Here is a 16,250-nt window from a genome sequence, read left to right on the forward strand (position 1 = left end):
TTGTCCCCCCTTGGCGATTGATGTATGATACTGTTGTTGCATTGTCTGACAACACACGGACCGCCTTCCCTTGGACCAACGGGAGGAAGGCTTGCAGAGCCAGGCGAACCGCTCTGGTTTCCAGACGGTTGATGGACCACTGCGACTGGACGGAGGACCATCGGCCCTGTACCGACTTGTCTAGACAGACCGCTCCCCAACCGGAGAGACTGGCATCCGTCGTCACCACTGTCCAGTCGGGGACCAACAGAGACACTCCGCAAGAGAGATGGCCCGGATCGAGCCACCAGTGAAGACTCTCCCGCGCCTGAGTCGTGAGTGGAAGTGGTAGGTGGAACTCTTCTGATACCGGCTTCCAACGGGAGAGCAACGCAAATTGTAATGGTCGCAGATGAGCAAAAGCCCAAGGAACCAACGCCAGTGTGGACGCCATAGATCCCAGAACCGTCAGATAATCGCGAACCAGCGGCAGCTGAAGACTTAATAATCGACGCACTTGACACTGAAGCTTGTGTGCACGATCCGTGGACAGAAAAACCTTGCCCTGCTTCGTGTCGAAAAGAGCTCCCAGGTATTCCAAGGACTGGGTAGGAACAAGCTGACTCTTGTTGAGATTGACAACCCAACCTAAGGTCTGCAACAACTGGAGGACTCTGGCTACCGCCTGACGGCAACAGGTTTCGGACTTGGCTCGAATCAGCCAATCGTCCAAGTAGGGGTGCACCAGGAAACCCTCTCGTCGAAGGTGAGCCGCCACCACTACCATCACTTTTGTAAATGTTCGCGGAGCCGTGGCGAGGCCGAAGGGAAGAGCCCGAAATTGGTAGTGTCTGCCCAAGATGCAAAATCTGAGAAATCTCTGGAAAGACGGATGAATTCCGACGTGGAGGTACGCCTCCGTGAGGTCTAAGGAGGCCATGAATTCGCCTGGACGAACCGAGGCAATCACTGACCGAATCGTTTCCATCTTGAAGTGTGGAATACGCAGACACTTGTTTACTCCTTTGAGGTCCAAAATCGGTCGGGCCGTGCCATCCTTCTTTGGCACGATGAAGTATATGGAATAACGACCCGTGCCTTGTTGATTGGGAGGAACGGGGACGATTGCTCCTAAATCTTCCAGGCGCCGGAGGGTGGTTAGCACTGCCGTCGTCTTTTTTGGGCACTTGCAGGGCGACATCAGGAACTTGTCTGCTGGAGTCCGTACAAAATCTAACGCGTAACCGTGTCTTATGATGTTGAGAACCCACTGATCGGAAGTTATTTTGGCCCATTCCTCGAAAAACAAGGTCAGCCTCGCCCCTACGTTTGGAACGGAGGCCAGCGGCTGCCGTAAGGAATGGACCCGCTGTATCTCATTGAGAGGCTTTGGGACCCGTGCCGGACGGGGTGCCTCCTTGTCTGCCGTAACGTTTCCCACGAAAGGACTGTGGCCACGAAGAGGCCCGGGAAGAAGTCGAGCGATAAGAAGGAGCCGAGGACCTCTGTGGACGAGATCTCTTGTTACCTCGAAACCGGGACCTGGACGGATAGGAGGATCGGGCTCTGGACCTGTCTTCTGGGAGTTTAAAAGCTCTGTTCTCTCCAAGAGAAAGCATGAGATCATCCAACTCTTTGCCGAATAACAACTTCCCCTTGAAGGGCAGGGCTCCAAGGTGAGCCTTGGAGGATCCATCCGCCGACCAATTGCGAAGCCAAAGTAAACGACGCGCCGAGACTGCAGAGACCATGGATCTTGCTGAAGTACGTAGTAGGTCATAGAGAGCATCCGCACTATAAGCAATGGCAGCCTCTAGGCGATCCGCCTGCGTGGCCTCTTCAGGAGAAAGACCTGCATTCGCCTGTATAACTTGGGCCCAGCGCAAACTAGCCCGCATGGCATAGTTGCTACAAATGGCAGCCCGGACCCCCAACGCTGAGACCTCGAAGATCTTTTTGAGCTGCACCTCAAGCTTCCTGTCCTGTATGTCTCTAAGGGCTGTGGCCCCAGTGACCGGAATCGTGGAACGTTTAGTTACTGCCGACACCGCTGAATCCACCTTTGGAAGCCGAAGAAGTTCCAGTGCGTCTTCTGGCAAAGGGTAGAGCTTATCCATTGCCTTAGATACCTTCAGACCTAGTTCAGGAGTATCCCACTCCCGAAACAAAATGTCAGACGCCGAGAAATGGAATGGGAAGGCTACCGCTGGACCAGTGAGTCCTAGCAGGACTGGATCCATAGTTGCTCCGGGGCGCAAGACTGTCGGTGGGGCTTCAACCCCTAACTCGCTGAGGATTGCCGGTATAAGCGGGGACAGCTCGTCCCTTCGGAAAAGACGTACCACCTTCGGGTCGTCCCCATCACCGGCTTGAGAAGGTTTGCCCGGCCCCGACTGGGCAGAATTGTCCCCCGTCGTACCATCGACCCCCGTCAGGGGCTCATCAGGCGGAACCACCTCATCTTGTGAGGTGGAGTCGGTATCTGTATCCTGCGGGACACCTCTTGGTGTCCGTTTTCTTGTCGCAGGGTCATCCCGGGATTTTTTCTTCTTTGGAGTGTCCCCTTTGGAGTGGCTATGCAGCTCCTTGCGTCTGCGGCCCTTGTATTTTAAAACTTTGCGCAGCAGGAGGGCAAAATCCGCCGAAAACGAGGACTCCGAATCTGAGGTGACCGAATCATCACCATCCTCATCCGGGGACTTAGCCCCCCCGGTGGAAGCCCCCCCTGAAGACCTTTGTTGAGGCGACAACGCGGGAGGCACGGCAGAATCCCCTGCAGGTTCCTGCCTGACTTCATGAACAGAAGCCAAGATGGCCGCCGCTCCCGCACTGAGCGGGAAGGGGTCAGCTGGCATGACAGGAACGGCGGTAGTGCGCGACGGCGACCGCACCGACCGGGAACGGACCCCCCTGCTCTTTGTAGAAGGTCCCTCCCCGCCCGGAATGCAGGCGGAACAAATCCCCTCACGGGAGAGCCGCGCGCGCGCCGAGCCGCAAGCGCGGCAAACTGTACCCCGAGGCATCCTCACAGTCGCGCGGGAACGCGAAGGAAAATTAAAAATAAAATTTAAAGCGCCGAAAAAACTCCCCTCCCCTCGCCGAACCGAGGACCTATTTCCCCCCCGGCGAAGAAGAAAACGGAGAGCCGACACAAACAAAGAAAAAAAAAACAAGTTTGCTTACCGTAAACGTTGTTTCCGTAGATAGCAGGATGAATTAGCCATGCTGTCCTGGGATCTGTCAATCAGGTCCGGGAGGCGGAGCTTGATAAAGCAGAGGATAGAGTTTTGTACCCTCTGCGGCTGCGCGTGGTTTCCCGCGCAGGCAGAACAGATTCTCCTCAGTCTGTGATTAAGCAGTAGTAGTAGATATAACGAGTAGTGATTGCCAGGGAGGTGGGTGGGTCAGCATGGCTAATTCATCCTGCTATCTACGGAAACAACGTTTACGGTAAGCAAACTTGTTTTTTCCCGTCGATAGCAGGGATGAATTAGCCATGCTGTCCTGGGAGTCGCTAGCTCCCGTCACGTTTAGTCTATGCTGTTTTTTTTTTTTTTGTTTTTTTTTTAAACGTGATACAGGTCGTGGCAATCACTTGGAGTAAGCTGATGCGGATTGTAGGATTGTTTGACCTAATTGTGTATCCGCTGCAGCTTGTTGATCTAAGCAATAATGTGCTGTGAAAGTATGTAGAGAAGTCCAAGTTGCTGCCTTGCATATATCTATTGGTTGAATATTACTAAGGTGCGCCCACGTGGTGGATAGGGCTCGAACCTGATGTGTCTTTGGTTTGTGAAGCAATGGCACGTTCTGTTTGTTATAGCAGAACTGGATGCATTGTATTATCCAGCTAGAGATGGTCCGTTTAGTGACCGGAAGTCCAGTCCCCTTAGGGTCGAAGGAGAGAAAGAGTTGCGACGGGCGTGATGGAGCCGCCGTTCTATTTCTATAGTAAGCTAACGCTCTTTTACAATCTAAAGTGTGTAATAGCGCTTCACGTTCGTTGGTATGTGGTTTAGGAAAGAAAGTTGGTAGATCAATGGTTTGATTAATATGAAACTGTGAAATAACCTTCGGCAAAAAGGAGGGATGTGTTCTCAGGACTACCTTTTGATGGAAGAACTGTAGATACGGTTCGTAATGGACTAATGCCTGAAGTTCGCTAACACGTCTCGCTGAAGTGACGGCGACTAGAAATACCACTTTCCATGTTAGGTATTTCAGGTGCGATGATTCTATGGGTTCAAATGGAGCATGCATCAGTTGTTCCAAGACTATGTTAATGTTCCATGGTACCGCCGGTTTCTTGAACGGTGGTCTAATATGCAGTAGTCCCTTGAAGAATCGGGTTAGAAGGGGATGAGCTGCTATGGTGCTATTATTCACCGGTGTATGGTAAGCCGCGATAGCGCTTAAATGCACACGAATCGATGCTGTGGCTAAGCCAGTTTCGTAGAGGGTATGCAGATAATCCAGCAAGTGATGTGGTGAACAATCCACTGGAGATATGTGGTGTGCTGCACACCACGAGGAATATCTTTTCCACTTGTAACTGTAATTGAGTCTCGTGGAGGGTTTCCTAGACTCCAGTAGTATGAGTTGTGCACTGTGCGATACCTGTTGCTGTGTTAGTAGCCACCGGTCAGTTTCCAGGCTGTTAAGTGCAGGGAGGAATGCATCGGATGGAGCAGGGTCCCCTGATCCTGGAGGAGAAGGTCTGACCGATTCGGGAGCCGGATAGGGTCCTCCGTTGAGAGGCGCAGGAGGTACGTGTACCATGGTTGGCGCGGCCATGATGGGGCAATGAGTATCATTTGCGCTCTGTCCGTTATGCATTTTTGTATTGTCTTGGTGATGAGGGGAATTGGTGGAAAGGCGTAGAGTAGGCCTGTTGACCATGGAATCAGAAATGCATCTTGCGCCATTCTGAGTTTGCTTGGATGGATGGAACAAAACTTTGGAAGTTGCGTGTTGTGTTCCGTAGCAAAAAGGTCTATTGATGGAGTTCCCCATCTGTTGAATATTTGGAGTGTTACCTCTGTATTGAGTTTCCATTCGTGGGGATGAAATATGCGACTCAATCTGTCCGCTCTTGTATTTGCTATACCCGGGAGATAAGTCGCTTGAAGATGTATGCTCTGCCGATGAGCAAGTTGAAATATTTGCAATGTTTCTTTGCAGAGGGTCCAGGAGCCGGAACCGCCCTGTTTGTTGATATAGAACATTGCCACTTGATTGTCCGTATATACCATTAGTCTGCGGCCACGCAAGAATGTCTGGAATGTCTGCAGAGCCAGGCGAATGGCTCGGAGTTCCAGCAAGTTGATCTGTAGGGATTGTTCTGTTATAGACCATAGGCCCTGTGTTTCGTATACCTCTAGATGTGCTCCCCAACCCTTCCTGGACGCATCTGTTGTTAGAACGGTGTCGTGCATGGGTTGGCGAAATAGAGCTCCTTTGGCCAACGTGGATGGGAGGAGCCACCACGCGATGTCCTTCTTCATTTCCTTGGTAAGATGTATGGACTGAGAGAGAGGTTGCGAGTGCTGTTTCCATTGTCGTTTGAGTCCCCATTGTAACCTTCTCATGTGTAACCTGGTATTTGGGACTAGGAAATTGGCTGCTGCCATGTGGCCGAGGACCACTAGCACCTGACGAGCCGATGTTATATGTTTTGTCTGTAAAGTCTGTAAAAGATGTCGCAACTGAATTTGTCTGTCCGACGGTAGGAACGCCCTGTGTTGCTTGGTGTCCAGATACGCTCCTATGAATTGGAGTTGTTGTGTTGGTTGTAACTGAGATTTTTGGAAGTTGACTACCAATCCCAATTGTTGTAAACATTGTAGGATGTGATGCAGATGCGAGATGAGTAGTTCCCGGGTCGGAGCTACTACTAGCCAATCGTCCAAATAAGGAAAGATTGTTATTCCTTGTTGTCTGAGGTGAGCCACCACCACTACCATGCACTTGGTGAACACTCTGGGAGCTGCAGACAATCCAAAGGGGAGTACTCTGTATTGGTAATGTCTGCGGTTGTGGTGGAAGCAGAGGTAACGCCAGGAAGAGGGGTGCATTGGAATGTGAGTGTATGCATCCTTCAGATCGATGGAACACATCCAGTCGTTGGGTTGTAAGAGTGGTAGGATTGACTTCAGGGATACCATTTTGAATTTTTCCTTCACTAGGAATTTGTTGAGTTCCCGTAGATCCAGTATGGGTCGTAGTCCTCCTGATTTCTTGGGAATCAGGAAGTATGGGGAGTAGAAACCTTGATTGTGAAGGTTTTTGGGGAGGAGTGCAATGGCCTTTGATTGGCAAAGGTGAATAATCTCCTGTTGTAGTTGCGGTTGGTTTCTCACCTGCCTGGGATTGGTGAATTGGGGCAGGTGCGGTCTTGATTGGAAATGTAACTGATATCCCTGACGTATAATGTCTATCACCCATTGGTCTGACGTTATGTGTTCCCACATGTGTAGACATGACTGGATTCTTCCTGGTGGTGGTGCTGGATGCGGTGGTGGCTTCAGAATCAAAAAGACTGAGTCGGCTTAGCTGCCGTCGTTTGTTGTTGAGTTTGTTGGCGTTGCGTTCTCGGTTTGCCTCTACGTGGAAGCTGAGATGGTTGTTGGTTATTCTGTTGTCTTTGGTAGGTTGGATAAGGTTGTGGACGGAATCCTTGATAAGATCGATAAGGTCTGCGCCCATATGATGCCCTGCGAGAGTAAGGGTAAAAGCGTTTATGGGCTTGATAAGGTTGATGGGTCTGCAGCGATTGGACCGCTAGTGCCTCATCTTTAAGTTTTCCTACCGTTTCCTGCAATTTTGTGCCAAATAGGTGATCTCCTGTGCAAGGGAGATTGGCTAGCTTTTCATGTACATCGTCTCTAATAGAGCTGGAGCGGAGCCACGCTGTCCTCCTCGCCGCTATAGCCGTCGCCGATGCTCTCGAGGAAGTTTCCATGCCCTCATATACTGATCGAAGTAGGTGTCGTGAACATTCCTCCATATCGTGTAATGTTTGGGGCAGTTCTTCTCTTGTCGATGACAGTAATCCTTTTGTGGCTTGTACACACTCGTACAAATACTGCACCATGTAAAATTGATGGTGCATGATGCGTGTAGTAAGCATCGCGTTCTGGTAGATTTTTCTACCTATTTCATCCAAGTATTTATGATCCTTGTTAGGAGGATATGTGGCATGGATTTTTTGTTTCCTAAATCTCTGCAACGCTGATTCTACAACTACCGATTCGTGTGGTAATTGTGATGGGGTATAAGGAATATCCTTTCTGATTCGAAATTTGAGATCCGATTTTCGTGAGACCGCTTGTATTGATTGAGGTGTCTCCCAAGATTTCAGAAGGAGGCGATGAAGAAGATCATGTGGGGGAAGTGTGGTAGGTTCTCCTGGTACATCGAATATCTTTAACAAACCCAGAGTTTCTGCTCTGGGGTCCTGTTCCTTCTGAATCTGTATTTGGAGGATGTTTCCCATTTTCTCTAAAAAGCGAGGATATGAGAGGTCCTCTGGGGGAGAATATGGTTCTTGTGGACCTTCCGGAACATCGGAGGGGTACCCCGTTGACGAAGCAGGAGATTCGGAATGGAATCGATAGTGCTCCGGTGAGTTGGAGCCTGCTAGAGAGGCCTGCGGAGTTACTTCCCCAGGAGAGGTTGGTGAGTCTCCTGCGTCCGCTCTTGGTGGTGAAGTTTCTCGTACAGAGTTTTCCTTTGTGGGTTCCTTATCCAGTACAAACGATGATTGTAAGGTACTAAAGAATCCTTCTAACGAGTTGGACAGTTGCCAGAAAGCATCCTTGGTAGCTTGTGGCAGAACTGTTCTTTGTTGCTTCTCTACTGGTTCGTTATGGTCTCTAGTTGAGCTAGACCTTCTAGATGAAGAAGAAGCTTGTGAGGATGTCAGGTAAATCGGAGATTTGGAATGTTTTGAATAGGAGATCCCTGATGATCTTGAAGGTGAAGGACTGATTTGCGATCTGTCTTTTCTTCTGTAGTGAGAGTCACCTGCCTGTCTGTCATGTTTTCGCTTTGAGGGCGATGATTTGCGCGGTGAGTCTCGTTCTCGATGAGAGGAGGTTGTCCTTCTATCTGAGGAGTGCTCTGAGTGTTTGTGTGAACGTTTATGCAATCTTTCGCTGAGCTTTGTACTGCTCGATAAGGAGTAGAGCTCTGGTCGTCTACCAGTACGCTCCGTAATGAAGGAGCCTTCTGGGTGCGATAGTGTCTTAGCTGGTGCCATTTTATGTTTGTAGGACGATTCTGCGTGTGGTCGTCCTGTGGATTGTGGTCGGGAATACGGCTCGGTAGTCACCTTTGGTGGTTTTCGCATCCTATCCGATGCACTCTGCGCCGATCTCGGCGCCGTCTTTGGTGCCGTTGTTCCAGACGTCTTTCTCGGCGCCGATGGCTCTGGCGACTCTCTCGGCGCCGATGGCTCCGGTGACTCTCTCGGCGCCGATGGCTCCGGCGACTCTCTCGGCGCCGATGGCTCTGACTGCCGACTCGGCGCCGATGGCTTTCCGCTCGGCGCCGACAGTCTTTCCGGTGCCGTTGATGGCGGCGCCGGCTTCGTGGATCTTGGATCCGGCGCAAAAAGCGGTGGTTCCTGCGCCGTAGAGGTAGCATTTTTCGGCGCCGTCTTGTGTTTACGGTCTTTATGACGAGAAGATATCGTTTTTGAATGTGTCGATACCTGTTTCTCTGTCGGCGCCATTTGTAATCTCGCAGGGGACGGCGCCGTGGTCGGCGTCCGTGCGCCCTCCGGAGACTCAGACGCCATTTTGCGTCTCTTTGTTGGCGGTCGATCCTTTTGAAGGGGTAAGTCACGCTGCGAACCTTTATCGGAGATCTTCGACGCCCCTCTGCGGTCGGGGAACTCAGAGCCCTGTTTCCCTCGTACCTGTTTTTCCTTCGGGCGTGAGGAGTCGGAAGATGCCGTTCTGGGCATTGAACATTTTAATTGCTTCACCGGGCCCGGCGAAGAGTGAATTTCCGATGGGTCCGAGGTGCTTAAAAGTTCTTGTAGACGATAGGCCCTTTGGCGTTTGGCTCTCGGGGACATCTTTTTACAAAAACTGCAGTTGGGTACATCATGGCTACCGCCGAGGCAGCGGTAACATCGGTCATGGCCATCCGTGACCGACATCACCTTTCCACAGCGGCAGCGTTTGAAACCCGACTTAGACATTGAGGAGACTGTCAGCTCCGCGTGCTATCTCGCGCGCGGAAAGAACAGACTGAGGAGAATCTGTTCTGCCTGCGCGGGAAACCACGCGCAGCCGCAGAGGGTACAAAACTCTATCCTCTGCTTTATCAAGCTCCGCCTCCCGGACCTGATTGACAGATCCCAGGACAGCATGGCTAATTCATCCCTGCTATCGACGGGAAATAAAATACACTTTTTTTTTTTTTTTTTTTTTTTAAATCAAACCTGCCGCTGTCCAGGGTCCTGGGGCTCCTGCTCCTGTTGGGGGTGAGTGAACCGGGCTCCCCGGTGTCACCCCAACGCTGCTGCTTTGGCAGTTCGGGTCCTCGACCCTCAGCAGCGGCCTCAACCAGGGGGGGGTGGTCCTCTCAGAACCTTCCCACCCCCCTGGGAGGCAGGACGGACAGCTTCTTTTAAACTAATTCTAACCAAAATTAGAATAAAAACATTTACCTTAGAAACAAACTGAGCTTAAAATTACTAAAAGAACTAAAATAACCCTGACTAAACTAAATATCAGTCCTCAGGGCACCCAGAGGCTGTGACTACACCTGCACCACCTACTGGAGACAGAGTAAGACTGAGGGGCTGTGACTGGCACAGGAGCATATGTAGCTCCGCCCACAAGTTTTAATCTGTCTCCATCTGCTGGTGCGGGGTCACAACCCAGGTGTCCTGGACTGATCCTGGTACGTACAGGGAACGCCTGTTTAAAAAGCCACGTTTTTAAAATTCCTTTAAATAGTTTAAAATTTTTCTGCAATCTTCTCTCAAGAGGCATTGAATTCCACAAGTTGGGTCCCGCTAAAGACAACGCTCGCTCCCTGACTTGTGTAAGTCGCCCTGTCTTGACAGATGGAACAGTCGGGAGGGCTTTATTAGCCGACCTCAGATTTCTATGTGGTACTTGTACACGCAGTGCTGTGTTAAGCCGTTCCGCTTTTTCATTTATTTATTTAGATTCCACTTTTCGCACTTTTTTCAGCGCTTCAAAGTGGATTACATTCAGGTACTGTAGGTATTTCCCTATCCCCAGAGGGCTCACAATCTAAGTTTTTGTACCTGAGGCAATGGAGGGTAAAGTGACTTGCCCAAGCTCACAAGGAGCGACACATGTGTGTGCACAAAATGGCGCCTGTTCCCGCGCTAATCAGGAACGGGGCAGGCCGAGGCCTCCGAGCCAGCAAACTTCTCCCTGCACCACGCGATCGCGCGGGGGACGCTCCCCTGCCATCGCTAAGCAACCTCAAAGGGCCTTCACCCCGGGGAATGCATCAGGAGCAGAGGCCATCGCGGGAGAGCCGCACTGCCGGCTCCCCGCAGGCTGAGCACCGCGATCCGCACATCATTGTGACAAGGTAAGCAGCTACACTACAAAATACCTCCAGAGACTCGGGAGTTCAAAAAGCCTTTTTTTTTTTTTTTTTTTTTATAAATACTCTATCTTTATCCACTAATTGATTTAGCCAAAGGCAAAGAAAGGTAACAAGACCCCTTTTCTTTTAAAGAATCAGGACCGCAGGTTCTGCCACCTTCATCAGCTGGAGTCAGAGAAATACTGAAGGATCGTAGATGGCACACACCGGGCTAAGAGGGGGTGCCTTTCAGCTTTTTCTCTGACTCCATCTGCTGGAAGGGAGGCACAACCCCAGGGGTCTGGACTGATCCGAATACGTACAGGGAAACTGGGTTTAAAAAAAGGTTTGGATAAGTTTCTAGAGAATAAATCCATAAACTGCTATGTTGATAATTAATAAGCAACAGTAGCTTGTGATCTAATGTTTGGGTACTTGCCAGGTACTTGTGACCTGGATTGGCCGCTGTTGGAAACAGGATACTGGGCTTAGGGACCCTCGGTCTGACCCAGTATGACAAGTCTTATGTTCTTATGTACTCCGCCGCAATCTTGTTTTGGATTGGTGGATAAGTGATAAATACATATGCCTTGTGGAGGAGACTCTGATCAGATATGTTAGTGGGGCCAAAGGATCAATACTGAATCATTCTTAAATGACAGACAGAAAAGCAAGCCCAAAGCAAAAAAATAAATAATAAAAACAGGAATATAATTAGCAGAAATGGTATTTAGAAATTCATCCCAAGTAAGACACACAGCCCATGTCATTTTCATTACACATTTAGATCTTAATGTTGGCTGAGTGAATAATTTTGCTGATCTTTATATATTACATTGTTAGCACTAGATTAAGAACCTTAGCTGCCCCCAAATGTACCCTAACCTTAGCGGTTAGGGTACATTTGGGGGCAATAATCAAATTGCCCACACTGGACCATGAGTACTTTTTACCCATGAGGTTTGCACCAATAATGAAAACAAATCTAAGCACCAGGAAGAAAGTGCCCACAGGGATTTGCAGCTGCTTTTTCTGCAGGTACTGTACTTTGGAATTAAACCACATAGGTTTGAAAATGTCATCCACAAGTACTCCTGAGGCAATGCAGGTAAAACCCATGCACCGTCTAACCCTGCGATGGCAAACGCCAGTCTCTTTAAACACTGCCCTCACCGTCAATGTGGATACAATTATGACTGTTCAGACCAGTGATGGGGACCTCCAGTCCCCGAGGGCCACAACCAGGCCAGGTTCTCAGAAGAGCTACAATGAATATGCATGAGAAAGATTAGCATACACCCACCTCCATTGTATGCAAATATGTCTCATGCATATTCATTCTGGATCTCCTGAAAACCTGGCCTGGTTGTGGCCCTCGAGGACTGGAGATCCCCATCACTGGTCTGAGCATTCATAATTGTATCCACATTGACGGCGAGGGCAGTGTTTAAAGCGCCCATTTCTGCGGGTAAGATGCCATTTTACTGACAGAAAAGTAGCTTTGATTATTGCCCGAGAGATCTCTTGCACTTGTTCATGGATGCTGCAGTATCTATTTCCTTCTCTATAATTTGTTTACATGTTATGACTTTATATACGGGTTCTGCACACAATCCACCTTACATGACGGGCCACCCCCATTTATAGAAGACGATGATGATGATATAACGTTTAAGGCTTTCAAGGCGGCAGGTTTCCTCACCTGTTTTTTATTAATCCTTCCCCTCTGCCCTCCCAGGAAGCCGCGGCCACTAGACGGGGGGATCCGCGCCCCTAGGAAACAGGCGCCACCGCCTCCCCCTCCGCAGGGCTCAGCTTTTCAATTCTCCCGCGCTCACACCCCTTACCTTTCACCCCGCCGGCGCCTCTTCCGGGCTCGCGGCTCTCAGCCTGGAATTTCCGGCCACGCCCCGGACATGAAACGCCGCCTCTCTGGAACGTTAAATCGAAGAAAGTCCGCGGGCGGGAAACAGGAGTTTAGCGGAATGGCATTGTGGGAAATGTAGTTTTTCTTGTTGTCCCCGGGTAGGGACGGGAATGAAGCTACAGAGATCCAGAGAGAATGGGAACAAAAGTAACGCGATCTCTTAAATATAATAAAAAAAAACCAAACCTGCATTTATACAACACACACTCGTCACTGCAATTTACGGATGTACCTCCTATGTGTATGGGAACAGAACCAATTCACCAAGAGCTGCACCCCTGCTTCCTTCACTGGCCAACACTGCCGCTGAGCTCGCTGCTGGGGGCTGCACTCGTTCCCTCTTCATTTTGGTCTCCCCCCTCACAGTCACTCCATTTCCTCCCCCCCCCCCCCCCTTTCCATCTCACCTCTCCTCCAATTACTTTCCCACTCCTCCTTTCCTCGAATCCTCAGCCCCTCTCTCCCTTCCTCTTGCTCACCCCCTCCCCCTGACTTCCTTCCCCCTCCCCCTCACTCCCGTCTTCCTACCACTGGTGAGGTTTACCACCAGCCTTTCTGCCACTGCCATGCCTCCTTCCTCTGGTTTGCCTGAGGCCTCCTACCTCACATCACTGGACTGGCACAGCTCCCAAGAGCGATTCGCGGGGCGCACAAAGGGGCAGATGCGCCACACTGCTCACGCAAAGGCCCTTATTATTTTATATTATAGAGCCAGGGCAGCAGAATGCCTTTTTTGTTTGGGGGAGGGGCATGCAAATCAACCAAGCTCGGCTCCCAGCCCCCACTCTTCTTACTTTACAATACAGAAATAGCCCAATTGTCTGAGCACCACTGACCTCATTAAAAAAGCACACCTCAATATGTAGAGTATTTATGTTACATACATAAATGACTAAAAGGCTTAAACATAACCCCCCAAAACCCACAAAGAAACCTACGCTCTAACTACGCAGGATTCTTAAACATCCCCACCTTAAGAGACGCTCATCTTTCAACTACACGAGAAAGAGCATTTTCCATTGCCTCCCCCAAAATTTGGAACACCGCCTACCCAAAGAACTGAGGACCCAGCACATCCTGAAAACACACCCCCGAAACGCAGCGCCACGCCCCTCCATGCAAGCCCCGGGACTTACGCGCGTCCCGGGGCTTGTGCGTGCCGCCGAGCCTATGCAAAATAGGCTCAGCGCACGCAGGGGGGGTTTGGGATAGGTTTTCGGGGGGTACGCGCGTATCCCTTTGAAAATCTACCCCATATAGCGAAACAAATATATGAAAATAAGCCTCTGTTAGATCCTGAAAAGCCAAAAACTTTCCACTGCGCACAGCTGAAATGACGGAACACAGCGTTTCCATCCGAAAATGTGGCACTTTGAGGGCTTTGTTGACCTTCTTCAAATCTTCTTCTCTCTCCTCTCACAAATTGGCATCAATGGCACTGCATTATGCTGGATCCAATCTTTTTTGAAAGACAGGACATACAGTGTCAAGATAGGACACCAAACCTCAAAACCCAGAAATCTAGCACAAGGTGTCCCACAAGGGTCCTCACTGTCATCAACTCTATTCAATGTTTATCTATCTCCGCTCTGTAAACTTCTGGTTAAATTGGATCTCCGCCATTTCATATACGCCGACGACGTGCAGATCCTCATTCCCATCAATGATTCTCTGGACAAAGCCTTGAAAACCTGGGATGCGGCCCTTGCTGAAATAAAAGAGCTACTCATGGAAAAATGTCTTGCAATAAACACTAACAAGACTGAACTCCTCATCATCACGCCGAACAAGAACAACACTACTAACACATCATCTATCCTTACAGCAGACGGCTTCCATTTACAGCATGTCCGCAGCCTGGGGGTTATGATTGACAATCACTTCTCCTTAAAAAATTTTATCTCATCTACTATTAAAAATGGCTTCTTTAAGTTACATACGCTGAAAAGAATTAGACCTCTTTTACATGCACAGGACTTCCGGACAGTATTGCAAGCCACAATCTTACCAAAACTAGACTATTGTAACGCACTACTGCTGGGTCTCCCAAAAAACACAATTCAACCTTTGCAGATGCTGCAAAATGCTGCTGCTCGCTTACTTACTAATACCCGAAGACACGAACACATCACCCCTGCTCTTATGTTTCTTCATTGGCTCCCTGTAACGTTCAGGATCACTTTTAAAGTGCTCTCTCTCATACATAAATCAATACACAACCAAGAGATGCAATGGTTTTCTGACCAGTTTATTTTCCACACATCTAATAGACCAATTAGAAATATCCACCAAGCCAAATTAGCTGCTCATCCACTCAAACACATCAAGCACGTATCCACAAGAGAACGTTCCTTCTCTATAGCTGGGATCAACATATGGAACAATATGCCTTTGGACTTACTTCGTGAATCCTGCCACAAAACGTTCAAACAAAACCTCAAAACATGGTTGTTTGAACAAGCATACTATAGATGATCAATGTCTAACCTGAAAATTAGTTCTACTTGAAAATCAGTTTTCCTGTATAAAGTTGTCACCTACTGTTGAAGTTGATTGTTTACATTACTATTAACTGTTTTATGTAAAACCTGTTGCTATTTATTGTTCACTTACTGTATAACCGGTTACTTGTAAAGCCTTGTGCTAAGTTATTGTTTACTGTAAACCGAGGTAATGTAGACCTTTACGTACCGCGGTATATAAAAATCTCCAAATAAATAAATATATCAATCTAGAATTGGACCGAACGACCCTTCCTTTTTGGGAACCACGAAGTAGATGGAATAACGACCTGTTCCGCATTCTTGTGGAGGGACAGAGAGAATGGCCCCAAGATCTATTAGCCTGTGGAGAGTCTGATGTACCACCTGCTTTTTCGCTGGGGAACCGCATGGAGAAACCAAAAATTGGTCTCGCAGTGGGCGAGCAAACTCTAAAGCATAACCGTGTTCGATGATGTTTAGAACCCACTGATCTGAAGTGATCTTGACCCATTCCTCGTAAAACAGGGAGAGTTAGAAACATAGAAATGACGGCAGAAGAAGACCAAACGGCCCATCCAGTCTGCCCAGCAAGCTTCCCTCATTTCTTCTCCCATACTTATCTGTTTCTCTTAACTCTTTGGTTCTATTTCCCTTCCACCCCCACCATGAATGTAGAGAGCAGTGATGGAGCTGCATCCAAGTGAAATATCAAGCTTGATTAGTTAGGGGTAGTAGGGGAAGTAACCGCCGCAATAAGCAAGCTACACCCATGCTTATTTGTTTTACCCAGACTGTGTTATTCAGCCCTTATTGGTTGTTTTTCTTCTCCCCTGCCGTTGAAGCAGGGGGCTATGCTGGATATGCGTGAAGTATCAGTTTTTCTTCTCCCCTGCCGTTGAAGCAGAGAGCTATGCTGGATATGGGTTGAACGTGAAGTATCAGGCTTATTTGGTTTGGGGTAGTAACCGCCGTAACAAGCCAGCTACTCCCCGCTTTGTGAGTGCGAATCCTTTTTTCCACATTTCCTCTTGCTAGTGTAGCTTAGAGTGATGTTGGAGTCACAGTAACCATGTGTATGTTTATTGAATAAGGGTATTATCTCCAGGCAGTAGCCGTCGTTCTGGCGAGTCACCCACTCTTTATTGACGGCCTCTTGATTTTATGGATCCACAGTGTTTATCCCACGCCCCTTTGAAGTCCTTCACAGAGTTGACCCCCTATAACAGGAACCGAGGAGTGGGTCGGCGCTATCTCATTGGATGGACTTGGGACCTGATGGT

General features: G+C 49.1%; 1 protein-coding gene across 1 annotated transcript in view; it reads right to left on the minus strand.

Moving 5' to 3' along the window:
• Window positions 1-16,250, minus strand: part of LOC115091702 (short transient receptor potential channel 2-like) — a 263,493-nt gene that overhangs the window by 237,433 nt on the left and 9,810 nt on the right. The window contains exon 2 of the mRNA XM_029601860.1: window positions 12,408-12,603. The gene's annotated coding sequence lies outside the window, so the exon portion shown is untranslated. The remainder of the gene's footprint in view (window positions 1-12,407; window positions 12,604-16,250) is intronic.

The sequence above is a fragment of the Rhinatrema bivittatum genome, chromosome 5 (assembly GCF_901001135.1).
Source record: "Rhinatrema bivittatum chromosome 5, aRhiBiv1.1, whole genome shotgun sequence".
NCBI classification, from domain to species: domain Eukaryota; kingdom Metazoa; phylum Chordata; class Amphibia; order Gymnophiona; family Rhinatrematidae; genus Rhinatrema; species Rhinatrema bivittatum.